This window comes from Anomalospiza imberbis, chromosome 1 (assembly GCF_031753505.1).
Source record: "Anomalospiza imberbis isolate Cuckoo-Finch-1a 21T00152 chromosome 1, ASM3175350v1, whole genome shotgun sequence".
Lineage (NCBI taxonomy): Eukaryota > Metazoa > Chordata > Aves > Passeriformes > Viduidae > Anomalospiza > Anomalospiza imberbis.
Window position 1 is genome coordinate 8998393 of NC_089681.1, and position 16117 is coordinate 9014509.

At 41.5% G+C, this 16117-nt stretch overlaps 1 long non-coding RNA gene across 1 annotated transcript; it reads right to left on the reverse strand.

The window, feature by feature from the left end:
- Positions 1-1621: 1621 nt before the first annotated feature.
- LOC137468827 (uncharacterized) lies at positions 1622-4172 on the reverse strand. The gene is made up of 2 exons (XR_010996198.1): positions 2993-4172; positions 1622-2432 (listed from the first exon to the last, which is right to left on the reverse strand). It is a non-coding gene; the product is annotated as an uncharacterized lncRNA (long non-coding RNA).
- Positions 4173-16117: the final 11945 nt, after the last annotated feature.

Sequence of the window (16117 nt, forward strand, 5' to 3'; positions counted from 1 at the left end):
GAGAGAAAGGAGAAGGTCCTTGGCCATGCTGTTGTGTGTTAATTGGTTAGAAGGTGAGACTGGTGGTATTCAAGAGGCAGAAATGAAGAAGGGACAAAGTAGTTTTCACCAGCCCCACTTCCTGCTACTCCTGACTGCACTCTGATGGACCCTGGACCTGAGTCTTGCTGTTGGTTAGGGATAGTGCCACTCTGAAGCTGGGGTTCTGTGCCCTGCTGCTGAAGGCATAGTGTCTGCCTGTGCACGGTCTCCTGGCTTGTGTCCCTCCTGGAGCAGCCCCACTCCTACGGCTCCCTGGCATTGGGTAATGACAACACAGCTCTCATCTAGCACTGTGGATGCCTGAGGAGTCAAGAGCTCCTCCACCACTGCCCTCAGCATTGCCAAGAAATTGGGTGTTTAGAGGGGGCAAGGAGGGAGCCTTGAGTCTCAGGAGCCCCTTCCCCAGTCAGCTCTCCAGATCCCCCAGAAACACAGAGCCCTGCTCAGCTATGCCCCAGTTTAGGCCAATTTGGAGAACACAAACCCATTCTGGCATCATGCAATGAAGCCCAAAGCACTGAGAAACATTTTTTCCTCCTAAACTGATTGCATTTCCCCTGTCAATGCCAGCACAATGGTGAAGTGTGTCCCATTCCACTGGGAATTCTAAGGTTAACTCACCCTCTGCGAAAGGACTGTTATTACCAGTATATCTTATTTTCCAAAGAACAAGTAAAGAGCCTGATCCGCCCCACCTTTCCCATATAAATAAAGACAATCAGGCACTATGAAGCTGCTTCTGCAGCCTCAGCCAGACCCCTTCTCCATCAGAGGGTTCACTCAGCCCTGCATGGATGTTGCTCGCCATCCAGGAGCAGGTTCAGACCCCTCTGCTCTCCAATCTACCAGGTGATACAGCCACATCCTCGAGCACTTCAGCTGCTCAAATGACTTGGGCAAGGTTGTGTATGTAGCCTGGGTGAGCAAGGAATTGCACAAGATCTTTGCCAGGCCAAGGCTGTCACCCAAATCACAATCTCATCCTCCCTTCCTAACGTCAGGCAGAGATGCTCAGCTCAGAGTTTATTCTCCTGGCTGATCTGTAATCCTTTGAGAACCAGAATTCCTGATAGGAAAACCAATAGCCCCTCAAGTCTGTCAGGGCAGTTGAGTGCTACTGCAATAAGGTAGAGTATCTTCAATGTAAGGATAATGGGTAATGTGGGTTTTATAACAAAGCCATAACTCAGTAGGAGGGGGTTCAGATGATATCATGAATCACAGCTGTGAGATGTGACTGATCAATGAGATCATTAGAAAGCTAAGATTGAATTACAGGTTAGGTCATTTATCACTCGACAGCCTCAGCATTTTCTATGATATTTGAGGAACACTTACGCATTTTCCTGCACTGTTCTTTTCAGGTCCCTAATTATAAATAAGGTGCTGGAGATGCTTTTAATCAGTGGGCAGTCTAGTGCCACTGTCTTTCATTGTAATCAGAGTTGCAAGAATACAGTGAACTTCCCTTTTGAATTATTCAGGACGTAGATCATTGCAGAATTACAACATAGCTTTTTCTTTCTCAGTGTTCAATACAGCAGTGGAAAATTCCAGTGTAATAAGGCTGGGACATAAATTTCTTTCATAGTTAACATTTTATTGTACTAATTAAGAAGCAAAACAGAAAAAGATTCTACATTCTATGTTATTGCTAATCATATTTCATATTAATTAATAAACATAGACCAGTTAAGCTGAGGCATGAAATTTTTCAACACCTGTTTTGTCAGATGGTTTAGTAGATTTTACTTCCTTCTTTGTGCATGTTATCTGGCTCATCTATTGGATATATGTTGTATATGCATTGAAGCTGTCTGGAGCCATAACAGTTTGATAAAGTAGCAAGGCATTTGCTTTCTAGAAGATGAAAATTAACAGCCATAGACAGACTGGCAAAATTAATGGACTCCAGTTAATTTTCTCACTCTGAGAGCTACTAACTCAGAGCATTACAAAGGAAAATGTCCACGATGGCTGACATCTTTGAAAGCAGTCTCTGCAGTCTCTGGAGAAGGTAAGCAAATTGTGAATCCACCTGGGTGATATTTCTGGACCTGGCTCTAAGAAAATGTAAAACAGAGATGCCACTTGTATTTCATGTCTAATCAATTTGACACTCTCCTTTCTGTAATGGCTGGAGGACAGGGACGTTCTGTCTTGCCTCTTCCTTGTTTCTTCCCACATGTCTCACTGCCAAAATCTCTGCAAAGCACATTCTCTGTACAATCATCTCCCCTGCCTCTGGCACCCTAGATTTCATAGCCCTTTCAAGAGGATTAAAAGTGCTGAAGTTGTTGCAGAACCCTGTCTTCCACTGGCATTTGGATCCCTTGTAATGATCTTTTTTGTGCAGTAGAATGAGAGTGATGTGATTCCCTTAGATTTCTCTGCAAAATAAGAAAATTACTCCTTTTAATTTTTTGTTTGTTTGTGGGGTGTTTTTTTTTTTTTTTTTTTTTTTTTTTTTTTTTTTTTTTACTTGTTCTTAAATTTGCCTGGTACTGTCTGGCAGGACTGTTAGACAAGTAGTCTCATTTCTTTGGAAATTTCACCTAAGAAATTTATTTAGTCTGGATTAGACTGGAGTGGACAGCAATGTTCAGAATTTTCTGTTAAGGGCAAATTGCAAAGAAAATCTCACACCTGACACACCTGATTATTGTGTTTACAAAACAAAAGCCTTTCCTTGCAGCTGCACTGAAAAATTGACATTCCTGACAGTTCTCTCTGTGCAGCTGCAAAGATGCTGACAGGAATGGTAATGTCACCGTGGGGTGGGCAGGAGGCTCAGGAGATGTGATCCCCTCACACCCTGCCCTGTGCTGCTCTTCTGGGGACAGGCAAGGAACAAATGCTCCCCTCCACATCCATCTTCAGGTACTGGGAGATCTCTGAGAGTTAGCACTTCTCCCGTGTCCTGCTGAAGAGCTGGACAACACTTCTTTACCTGGGCTCTGAAACTTCTTTCCATCGTCTCCCACTGCATGGCAAAAGAATGAGCAGCAGCAGAGGCAGAATCTGCCTGCAAGCCAACAAATCCTTGCAAATTTACTTCCAGAGATGCCAGCTTGTCAGCAGTTCTGTACATATTCATTTCTCTCTGATGTAGAACTTGCCTTTCAGCCAGAATCCTGTAAAAAAGATTATTCTGTTCTGTCACTGATGTAAATTGGCATAATCAATGCACCTGTTTGAGGGTGAGCTGGTCCCTGTGAGGGTCTGTCATGGCTCTGTTTCTGCAGTCCAGTATATGATTTCAATAATATAGCAGTTATTTTAATATTCTGCATCAGACATATTCCTAAATTCCGGGTATCAGCCTTGTGGAAGGCATATCAGTCAAAAATTGCCCCACTTAGGTTTCCTCAGGACATTTCTGTTCTTTTTTCATTTTACGTGAGTATGTCACAAATATTAATGACTTAGTCTGCATAAACCTTTCTGAAATATTAAGACACAATTCCCTCTGACAGTGAGAAAGCACAAAGAACTGCAGGTAAAGGAACACAGGGTAATTTTGGTGATACCCAGAGTAATGGTATGATCCTTCTTTTTCCAGAGCTTGTGCTTTTGCCCCTCTGTCTGTCTGTCTCTGAGCAGCACAGTTCCCACTGACACAAAACCTACTCTATGTTTTCAGTTAAGCTGCAATAAATCCATCCCCTCCTAAAACATTGTTTAGGCAAAATACCACTTCCTATGTCACTGTAAAGACATGGAGGTCAAATCCAGCTCACTGGGGCAGTTTCCAGCTTCCTCACCACTCTTCCCTTGTCTACAAAACTGAAATAGCTTCTCCCCATTCTGCCCTCCACCAAAGGAGGGGATGCTGACAACAAATCACTCCTGTCTGTGGGATCAGGGTCCTGCAGAGAGGTGATCCCTGCATTAAATCCCATCCAGTGCAGGTGTCAGCAGGGTGGGGAGTGATTTACAGCAACGTAGGGCTGCCTGCCTTCTGTTTTATCCCAGACTTTCACACATCAGTTTCATTAATGTTCTGTTGGTGCATGACTGATTTAGGGAGAGACCTGGCACTGCTGAGCAGATGCTGATGCTGTTCCTGGTGGGACAAGGGCCACATCTGCCCCAGGAGAGCCAGGCATCCTTGCTTGCTCAGGAGACATGTTTTTCTATTGATGTGCTGATGAAATGAACAATATAATATCTAACCATAGCTGAAAGAGAAAATTCTGAAATAAGAAGCCTCTCTAAACCAGTCCTCATTTGTTCTGGCAGTATATGGAAGGGGAGTTTTCCAGCTTTGGGGTTAAGTTATTTTTGCACTCTATTCCCACCTCCAAGTCTGAAGGGATTTAGGCTGTGGTCATGTTACAGGCAGGGTGTTACAAGGCAGGTGCTGGGAGAGTTTCAGTTTTGGTAAACACAGATCCTGTCATCTGTGATGTTGCCAGCTGGGTTAACACGGGGCTGTGTCCATGACATTGCAAACATGACACCACCTTAGCAAAGTGATTTCCCAGCAAAACCAAAGCATTAGTCTCCTCATCCCTATCCAGAGAGTGACAGAAAACCTTCCTTCCCTACATTTATTGCTTACTTTGAAAGGCAGGTAAAGGTGAGAGTGGGCTGAGCTGAAAAAATGAAGCATTGTTTTTCTTTCCCATAACTCAGCCTGCCTTTTCATTTTAGGTGAGTTAATTGTAAATTAAGTTGATCACTGGATTCTGATCATGGTTCCTCAGAACAGCTCCCAAAAAGAGTGGGACCTCTCTGTGTCCTCTCCACAGCAGAAAAAAAAGCCAGAAAAGTGGCTGCAGTAACCTCAGCATGGCTGTAACACACTGCTGCCAAGAGGCTTGCCACAGTATTATTATTTTTTTTTAGTTAAGTCATGTTTTTAATGGGAAATAAACATGAACATGGTTTTGTGGTGAAGAAATCTCTGTGGCGCTTATAAGGTTGTTCCAGTGGTAAATCACCTCAGTTATTGAAACACAACGAAGGACTTATTTCCTGAGCACAAAAGGATGTTGACATTTCTCCTGTCTCCTGTGACATATTTTAAGACTCTCCAGGTTACTGGTGTTTAAGACCTCCTTATGCAGGAAAGAGTTCTCTTTGTAATTTGTCTAGAGCTTATTCCAAAAATTTCGGAGAAAATGCCATTGTCATAATTACTTGCTTCACAACAAAAATTTCTCAGCATTCAGATCTCTGTAAATGCCTCTGTCTAAACAGATGTTGAGAACTCTAACAAATTGTTCAGAAATTTTATCTCTTTTTTATTTTAGAGTCAGGCTTCTAATAGCAACCTAATGGAGCTTGGACATTTTTTTTTTTCTGCACACAAATAAGTCCATCCTTTATTAAAAGTGTTTGGTATAATTACTTCTTGTCTATGTTTCCTTTGCCTTCTTTTTTTCCAGGTACATTTGCTGCTTTAGATATTTTTACAAGTTTTTAGTGCAGTTTCTTTCTCAATGTATTTCTTTTTTCTCCCCAAATGGAAAAAAACTATATAGAAAAAACAAATATAGATGCACTTGGAGGAACGAAAACAAGAATGTTACAGGAACAGAGAATTGATTGTAGATGTTATGTCATATCAGATCATGTGGTATGATTTTGAAACACACATCTTTTTCAGAATGATGTACAAACTTCAGAGGAATTCAGAGAAGCTGGGGATATGGAAAAAGCACCTTCACTAATTTGATTACATTTAAAAGATCCAACAGTATTATTCTGCTAAAAAAGCCCCACAACAACCACAAGAAACTTAAAACTCCTCACCCACAAAAAAAAATCCACAAAACTAAAAATCACCCCTAAATCACTCACCAAAAAAAAAAAAAAACCAAAAAAAAAAAAAAAAACCAAAACAAAACAAAAAAAAAAATCACTAAAAATGTAAACCAAATCCCCCAAAAGACCCACACCAAAATGAAGAAAAAAAATGCTGATACTGTGTCAGACACTTGAAAGAAACTACCTGGACCATGTATTCCATATATTCTGAAGCTCAAAGCCCGGGTTTCAGCATCAACAAAGCAGTAGACTAACACAGACTAAATGGTGAAAACCTAGATATGATAATTAGAGATCTGGAAAACATGACTTACAAGGAATAATTGAATTATCCAACAACTACTTGGCCTTGAAAGGGGAAGACTGGATGGACAATCTAGAAATGTTTTCAAGTGTATTACAGGCCAGCCTGAAGAACAGGCAACAACCTGCTTGTTGACATGAGTGGGATCTATGGAAGGAAGATTTATTGGATTCAAACTCCAAACAAGGGAAATTTCCCGTATTAAGATTATATACTCTTTAAAACTTTAAACTAGAACAAAAAAAAAAAAAAAAAAAAAACAACCCATGAATCACAATGCAGAAAACAGGTTGTCTAAAGAGTTCTGGTGTCTCAATCACTGGATGTTTTTGGGGAAAAAATGACAAATGTTTCTTGATTTATATATAATTACATATAATTAACCCTAAGTTGAAGCAAGACGATGGGTAAATTACATCTTTCCTCTTACCATCTTTTAGGATTCAGAACAGAAGTGAGAGATTAATACTATTTAGGTTTTAATGGGTATTTTTATGCTGGGCTTTTAAGTATAAGGTGGGAAGGAGACATTTTCTGAATCATTCTGACAAGCTGTGTATTGCAAAGAGGACTGAGAGTACAAAGGAGATAAGCAAACTGAGCAAGCAGTTCATCACACACAGCAACTGCAGCCAGTTTGGATATCATCAGCAGAAGTAATCTACCACTAGAAAATGGCTGTGTTGTAGTATTTTGCAGAAATATATTTTTGTGGAGAAATTACCTGACTCACAAATGAATGCATTTTCCTAACCTTTAATGCTCTGTCCTGATTCTTTCAGAATAGAATAGTTTTAATTTTTTCCTTTCACCTAAAAATAACAGACTTCAAATCTATATATGTAATTAATTAAATGGAAGAAACTGAGTTTGGAGCAAAGTACTTCAGTTTTTTTTGAAGAAAACTTTTTTATTAGTTCTAAATACAAAATTTAGAAGAAGAAGCTCTGCCTCAGATGAAAAATAAATGTCAGAATCATTTAACATCCTGTGGAATGGGTCTTCTATTTTCCTTCATAATTCAATACAAATGATCCTAGACTCTTAGTAAAGTTAGACCTTGTTTAAATATACATTTGGAGAATCCCTCTTCATTTTGGAGAGTATGTATCATAAGAGAAACTGACCAGTGGCTGTTTGTCCATATTCAGTTTATAGTAGTAACATTTTTGTTTTGTTTCCTTTTGTTATGATTCAGGTTACCTTCAGTTTTCCTGAGGGTAAACTATGGGCTTTATTGTAATATCACTGAAATGTAGCTTTTGACAAAATTTACAGTAAGACAGAGATATCCTGGATACTCCCTATCCACTGAAAAGCACAAAATATTTGAGCAAAGGCAGTTTTATCTGAAGTATCGGAGTACTCAGAATATTTCTTTTTGGGGATTTAGGTCATCAAATATTAATGTTTTCTCCTTCCCACCCAAATAAGGATGGATTTTTTTAATAATAATGAAATATTTTCAAACTCATTACTTCTTCCCTTTTCAGAAATGCCTGTCTTAATGTTTTTTTGCTAAGCATACATTTATTAGTCTTCCTTCAAGTTTATCTAAAGTTTAAAAAGGTAGCATCTCAGTGATATTATTTGACTGTCCATTTTGACCTGGAAGAGTTAGGTAGTAGTGGCCATTTACCTTCTTTTTATTGAAAACTCTCTGTTGTAAATTCATTGTTTGTTTCTTGTTAGTACTGAAATCAGCTTTGAAAGCAAATATGGCTTAGGAGGAAATTCAAAAAAGATAATTTATCAAAGACAATGCCATCTACAGCAACCTAAAAAAATAAACTGCTAACAAAAGCTTGGACTAGTCAGTTTTATGAAACCTGGAAAATTTAAAGGCCTGAAATTCAAGTATATCTTTCAAAAATAAAGGGAAACTATTCTACTATGCTTTGTCCTGTTGGTTGGATTTGGCCATGGGTAGTGCATGACTGTGAATTCAACAACTTCTTCTGCAGTTCACTGATGTAAGTGCAGAATGAAGTCTCATATTCTCCTCACCCTTCCAAACCTCATCCTGTAATTATTCTCATTTCCACTGTTGGTCTGAAACCACTGTGGACACTGAGAAATAACCAAAGTAATGCAGTGGATTAGTGCAGCAGGCTGGAGTCATGTCCACAGTAAATACCATGGGGTGGAAATAAGAGGTAAACTCCTGACATCCCCTCGACAGCTAAATCCAAACTTCTAATTCAGAGAGCCCTTATCAAAATGCAGTGTGTCTTTTACTTTCCTGCAAGTAGCCTGAACTGAGACCATGAATCATCCCTACGAGTTTGCTGCCACTGGATCTCCATCCCCTGGGCCCTGGCGATGGCTGAGGGGCCATGCACGTTCTTACAGGGATATTCCAGATTGGCTCCAGTGTTCTGAGAACAGCCTGGAGCAGCCTGGAGGTCCTCACGCTCACACCGTCCCACAAACATTCATGTGCTACCTTGCTAGAGAGGTTTATCTCTAGTGAACTTATAATATTATCTCTTTTCCCCTTCAAATCCAGATTAAAATTCTTTAGATCGGCCCTGCTCACTTTTGCACTAAGTTCCTTTTCCCCCTTCATGCACCACGTCTGATCCGGTGGGCCCGGTGTCATGTAGATAGACCCATGAAGGAAAAAATAAAAAACAAATTCTGCTGGTGACACCAGGCTCAGAGCCAGGAACTGATCTGCTGGATCTTCCTGCTGGCACTGGGATGGCAGTGTGTTCCCTCTGAGCTCTGGCTGTGCAGCTGCATCAGTGGTGGTGGGCACAGAGCTGAGAGGGGACAGGGACTTCTGCCTCTGGAGACCATCCCTGCCTGGCAGAGCTGGCAGAGGTACAGTGCCCGTCTTGCCTGCCAAGTGCTGCAGTGCTCCTGGTTCCAGCACTTCCTAGGGAATTCTTCACGGGGAGAGTGGTTTGACCACTGTCATTCCTGGCCCTGCAGAGTCTCCTGGTGCTGAGCTGTGGGCTCCTGGTGAGTCTCTCCCAGGTGAGTCTCTCCACTCCTCTCTTGAGGTTCCCTTGGTTCAGGGACTCCCCCAGTCCATCACTCTTGGGTTCTCCACTGCCCTTCACTGGGAAGCTGCTATTGGAGTCATTGAAACTCCCCACAATACTAAGGCCTGTGACCTTTTTTTTTTCTTCCCATTTTCTGAAGGTCTCCTTTGCTTCTTCCTGATCCAGCACTCTGTAGTGGAAACACATTAAAACACTGCATCCTTCTACTCAGCACAACAGACTTCAGAGTTTGCAAAATATGCAGGAATATGCTGTCAGTTCATGAAGTAATTAATGTGTTATCTGCATTACAAACATGCTGTTTTACTGAGCCATCAAGAAGAAATGCAGTTCTCAGATGCAAATAAGTTACTCAGATGGTGGCTTTATGAACTTTGTAAGTACTGAAAAAAGGCAAAAAAAAATTTTTTCTTAATCAGGTTGTTTATAAAAATAAATCCAAGCTTAATCTTTCTTATTGTAATTGGTGAAATGGAGCTGGAGTTGGGAGGATCAAATGTTTCTAGATAAGCATACAGAAGAAGTATTGATTAGCTAAATAGTTCAGATCAATGTTCCTCCCCCTTGCTTAGCAAATGCCTCCAGTCTGAAATAGAATTTTTATTACAATATTTATTACAAAACTGAGCTGAGACACTTTAATGGTAGACTGTGTGTGCTTATCTGTCCTTGGGAGAGCAGCAGAAATCTTTGATCTAAAGACATCAATGGAACAAGATTTTCTTTTCTCAGACCATAAAGAAACCTTTCATGCTCATTTTAAGTTTCAGGGAGGTTTTAACCACTACCTTAAATAATTTTCAATGTTTATTTGTAATGAACAAACCTTGAAGTCAGCCTAGAGCTCTATCTTACAAAGACAGCACTCCAATTTCATTCCAAAGCAGCTGCCATCTGCTAACTTAGCCCTGATGTCTAAGTCTAAGCCCTCAGAAGAGTGGGCATACTGTGCTGTTTTTAACCCATGACAGATGTGTACATCCTGCTGCTGGACTGTGTGCATGGCAGAGACTTGAACCAATGTCATCCTACCCTAAGCAAATACCAGCAGCTGGATGCCAGAGAAGCCAAGAAACATGAATGTTACATGACTGAGAGGGATATCACCTGTGTTGAAGACAATCTGCCTAACATTTGTTTTTCCTTGGAAAGGTTTGTATTTCTCCTGTCCAGCTACCATTAAAATGGCCCTTGTGGGACTCTGAACAAATATTATTTCAAACATATGCGCTGGTAATTAAAATAAAACCAATAATGCAGTGATTTCTAACTCCTAATTCTTGAGATAATTTTCATGGTACTTAGTTCAACAAAAAAATCAACTGGGTGCAAGCCTTTGTCTAAAAAGATGGATTCATGTGTGTGCCTAAAGATGTCTATGTGCTCATGCATTTATTTCCTCTGTGGGCCCTAATTCCTGAGGCTGTGGGGAAAGCAAAACAAGCAGTTTCTTAGTTTGGTCATGTTGTGACTTGGAAGCTGAACAAGGCTATTCAGAGAATAGAGAAAGCGATGTAGCCTGCAGTTGAAAAAAAAAAAGCTTTTTTTCTAACAGCAGTTGATAGGGAAAAAAAACATTTTCTGAGACTTTCCCCATGTGCTGATCCAGAGCATTGTTAGCAGGAGTAGGCTGAACTGGTGCAGGCCTCTCAATGTGGATTGTAATTATTCAGCTGCTTAAATTTTTCAAGCCCTTTATGAGAAGAAGCTGTTATAGAACCTGGGAAAACAGTTCAGAGATTTGCCTCAATAATAAAATATAGTTTCTTGTCATTCATCCCAGAGCTCTTTATCAATTGTGCATGGAAATAACTTCACCCACCACCAAGACAAAACACCTGCCTTGTTGCCATAAGCACAGCGGCTGTTAACAGGAGCAGGTCACTGAACAGCAGTGCTCGTGTGGGAGGCGAGCAGGAGTTTGAACTCAGGAGCCACCTGAGGCAGGACCAGCAATTGCTTAGGCTGAAAAGGAAACCAATACTAGCGTAATTAGTACAGCAGAGCTGTGAAAGTGGTTTGCAGTGCAAGGTTTGTACTCTGTGAGTTCATCTACTTTGACTGTGCCCAAGATAATGAGATTGGCCTGATGCCCAGAGCCAAAAACTATCCTGGCTATAAATTTCCCAGCCTCATCTCCTGGGGCCAATCTGGCTTGAGCCCGCAAGTTCTGCTGAAGTCCCAATTCTGAGTCTGGTTCCAGCCTTTCACTTCCAGGTCTAATTTCTCACATCTGGGAATTTCAGGGGTGCTACAGGCACCAAGCAAGAGGAGTTTGCCAGCACTTTACATTTGCCTCCTGTAGAGGTGAATGTTATCCCCACAGATACAGACAGCCCAAAAACAGGGAGGAATCATTAGATGGTTTTCTAGGGAGTTCCCATTGACAGCTGTGACAAAAACATTAAGGTATGACAGAGGCAGGGAAGGGTGGGTCCAGGCTGACTGCAGAGGACGCTATGCAGTACAGTCATGCCAAGATCCCTGGAACAGCCTTACCTGTTGGATGAAGAGTCCTCCAGGCACAGAGCCAGGTGTCCATACTGCAGCAGGACAGAAGCAGGATAGCTTTCACAGTTCTTGTGCTCATAGTAATGTGTTGCTGCCATTGTCCAGGTAATCCCCTCTCACTTCCTATCAACCCACCAGTAGAAAACCGCGCCTGGCTCTCGGTGGCCACGGGATGGAGGTTGGCCAGTCGCTGTCCCGCCTGTGGCCGCAGGGCAGACACACACGTGGCCACCCCCGAGTCTCTGCCCAGACTGTCGCGGGTGGCGGTGATTGCTGCAGTGTGGGTAGCGCAGCAGAGGCATGGGGCACAAGGAAACCGAGGCAGAGGAATAAGGGAGGGACACTTGTCTGAGTCTCTAAAGATTTAATCTTGAAGTGGGGCAGAGCAAGTGACAAATCTGAACCTGAACAGATTACTTTTATAGAGTAGAGGGAACACGGGGACGACACAACCTTTGACCAATTGGAGGGCATTGGGGGAGGGGTGCAGGGTAAGGGCTCCCCAATAGAAGCCAACATGGGGAGGGAGCAAACCCTACAATCCAATTCTGCTTCGAGGAAGGGATGAAAGACAGGGAACACTCCAGAACCAAAGGAGTGTGCTATCTTTGACAGACAGGTGTAAGACAAGGGAACAAGGGAGGTATACAGGGGGATTGACATGTGGATTGACATACATTTTGGTGGGGAAAACTGTGGCAAACAACTCAGGACTGAACCATTAGGGAAGCCAAATTGGGTACATAGAATGAAGCATTACAAACTTATAACAAGGAATATTAAAACATACTACAGAAGAACTAACAGTAAAATAACAGACTACCACAGAAAACCTCTCAAAAAGACAGTGCAGTAACACCAAAAATACTTGACTACAGAGAAAACACGGAAGAACGGTGTTGAGTACTCTCTGTGCTCAGTATAGAGCTGGTAGGAGTACCCACTGCAGCTCCTAAGAAAGGCTCACTTGATCATATTGGGAGGTTTCTATCCTGCAATACCCAGGGATTCAGGTCCTCAGGAAATACACTGGTCAGCAGGCTGTAGAATAGTGGTGGAGGTGAGACACCCAACAGCTGTCCAATGTGAAGAGCATAAATAGTCCTCGAAAGAGGGACACGACACCAACACCCACTCAGCAGCTGTCCACCTCCTGTTGTCTGTCACAGTGACCCAGCTTCAACAGAGGCTTGACAGTATGATGATCCATTTGATACATCCTGGTGGTTAAATATGTGGGAGAGGCACAATGAATGCTCTTTGCTAAGGAGGGACTTTGGGAATTTTCTAGGTGAATGCCATAAGCACCAAGCTTTATTCAGGAGCAGTGTGAATCCTGCTCAGTAATCTGGGCTCAGGAGAAAAGTAAGTGTACAAGCTCTGTGAAGGGAGCAAGTTCAGATTTCTTTGGCTAACATAGCCTTGTGATAAGCAGCTCTTTGGCTCTTTGGTTAATCCTTGGAGCCTGTGTTAGCTGAATAAAATATCTGACTCCATCATGTTGCTTCATTTTGTTGAGATAAAACAGCTGCTCTTACTGTTTCAAATGAATTAGTTCACAGCAAAATAAATTCAAGGTTTGAGCCTCATTAAATACTCTTCTATCTGTCATTGACACAATCCTGAGCAAATAATTTAACTTCTTTATGTTTGTGCTTCCCACATGTCATTTAACTTTCTTCTCAAGGACTTTTAAAGGTGGGACATCCCCTTCCCTGGGCTGACTAGGATGCAAATAATTTCATAATGGAGAACAAAAAGTTAGGTAAGAGACAAAACAGTTCCAGAAAAGAGTGTGAAAGAAAAGGGAAGGAGTCCCTTCTTCCCATTTCCAAGTATTAGAGAATGGGAAAAAATATTCTTAAAAGAGAAAAAATATAATAGTCCAGTATTCTAGCCAACCTTTAAATCACCCCCACCCACTCAATATTCACCTCAAATAGTCAGTACTGGCAAATCTTAGCAGAAGAACATAGACAATAGCTGACCGTATTAATGGGTCATTTTGGTCCAATTTGGCAAATTTTAGAGTCCTGTGGGAAAGAGCCCCTAAGTTAAAAGGCTGATGATGAATTACAAGAGTTTCAACAGAAGACTGTAAGGGAGAAACAGTGAATAAGTAAAAGCTGGAAAAACCTTCACTTGGCACAATAATTTCTCCTTCACTGTTTTTGGGGGATTTTTTCCCTTTGTGTGAATGCATACATAACTTAGACTTCTCTAATTGTTTGCATTTTGGACAGCCCTTTGTTCTTGAGATGTGTCACTAAGAGTGCTTATTCCATTTTTATTCTGCTTTTTAATTAAAGAAAAATTTGCAAATGCAAAGCATAGCTGGGTGATTTATGATGAAAAAGACTTCATTTGAAAAGGGTTTGGTAATGAGGGCTTGGAAGATGCATTTGGTAGTTAAACTTCAATGTATTTTTTTCCATCTATCCTGACCAGTTTTTATTTGCTGATGCAAAAACCAATGTAGACTTATGAGTCATCTGTTAAAATTATTTTCAATCACTACATTGTTTTTCATTCACAGGAAGTTCACAGTTTACTTTTTATCAAAGGAGGAAAAAATAATTTGCACTTAAATATTTATCATACTACAAATTTAGAAGCAGAAAATGGTGGAAAAGCATCTCTAAAATCAGTTGTTCTGCTCACATTTAGTCTGTGATGGAAGTCTTAACTCTTCTGACAACAAAAACCAGCCAGCAAAGTCTGGCTGCAGGCATCAGAAGGCAGTTGTCTGCATATGGAGCAGCTGGGAGCAGCTATCCAGTATCACTGGTAGCTGTGGCCCCAGTTTGGGCTGAACCAGTCCTGCTTGGTGTCTTGAGCCTTCCTCTCGAGTTCTGGTCAGTGTGGGAGAGCAGGAAAGATGGAGTTGCTCCTTTCTGGTTGAGCAAGAAGGAGCCTACTGCTGGTGAGGCTTGGCAGAAGGACAAATGAGTTGACAGATTTTGGCAGCCTGCTTTAGGAAATGGGTCTGTTATCCTTGGGGAAGTTAAATTCAAATGTCTCACAGCCAGAAGAGATGTGTGGGTGAACTAGAAAGAGATGGAAAAGAAATTCTGGGCACTCTGGTTTTCAAAACATGGGTTATTGGTCATCTGGAATTTGTTTTCTTTTCTTTAGAATTGCAGCTTATTTGAAGTTTGAGCTTCTAGATGGCAATGAGAAGGAAAATAACTTTCGGCTGTGAGAACAAGGTCTTTGGTGGGGACACAGTGGGAACAGGGAACTCCCTCTCTCAGCATGTTGTGGGTGCCAGAAGTTTAGATGCAGTGTCTGGGAAACTTCATGGAGTCCAACTCTAATGGAGGCTGTCAACAGCAAAGGCAACTTTTCAAGAAATCTGTGCGTTATAAGTGATTTGGAGACTGGCAGAGCACCCTGGAGAGGAATCACTGCATGCCTGCTTTTTTCTTCTGCTCCTTCCTTTGTATCCACTTGCTGATCCTTGCTGGAGACGGGACACTCTGTCAGATAATCTGACCCCAAATAACCTGGTTTAATACAAGCAGGCTATCTCATACTTGATGATCTCAACTGTGCAATTAAATAATGTCCTTAGCACACAGTAAGCAACCAAAAGTCAGAATTATTAGTCTCAGCATGTTGTCACATGCCGAGGTGGTTCTGGCTTCAGTGATAGCACAACTCACCTCACTGGAACTTTACAAGCCTCACAACATCTTTCCTTGCTTTCTGCTTTAGCCGTGGCAAGCAGCAGGGCCAAAAACATATCACAGGTTTAGAAGAACATTTTGTATAAAACAGCAATAGCAGATGCCATTCTTGGTGAAGATAATACCAACAGGTTGAGAATATTTAGTGGTTATGTGTGGGGAGGTAAAAAGAGGATCCACATTTTTGTAAAGGACTTTGCAAGTTCATCCTACACATCCTTATTTGAGCTCATTTGTTGCCATATTTCCATCTTCTGTGAACTTGGATGGAATCAGCAAAATTCCCAAGTAATGGTTTACAACAACTTGATACAACTTGTGGCAAATGTCCATCTACCTGCATACTGATGTATCTTTAGTGACGGTGCTAACACATTGCAGAGACTTTGTGTGTCTGTGTGCCAGCACAGAAACCCTCAGAGAGGATTTTTCCAGCTGGGCTGAGCACAAAAAAGGTTTGCAGGAGGAAGTTATAAAGTTGTTTAGGTAATGGCAATATTCTCAGCTTTCCAGCCTATAACAAATAAATAGTCTTGTCTTGTTTGTTTTATCATTCCAAAGGATAACCTTTTCTGTTCTTTCTTTAAATGCTATAATTCTCTTAATTCTACAGTGTGTTATGCACATGCACACAGGTTCATGCCCACTACATTATTTTCTGGAGACCCCCACCAGCTTAAAAGCTTTGGAGCTGTCAGTAGGCACATGGCGTTGTAAACAGGATTCAGGCCTGGGCCAGAACCTTTTCCTACAGTCCTGCACAGTGTGGACATGTCATCTGGGGC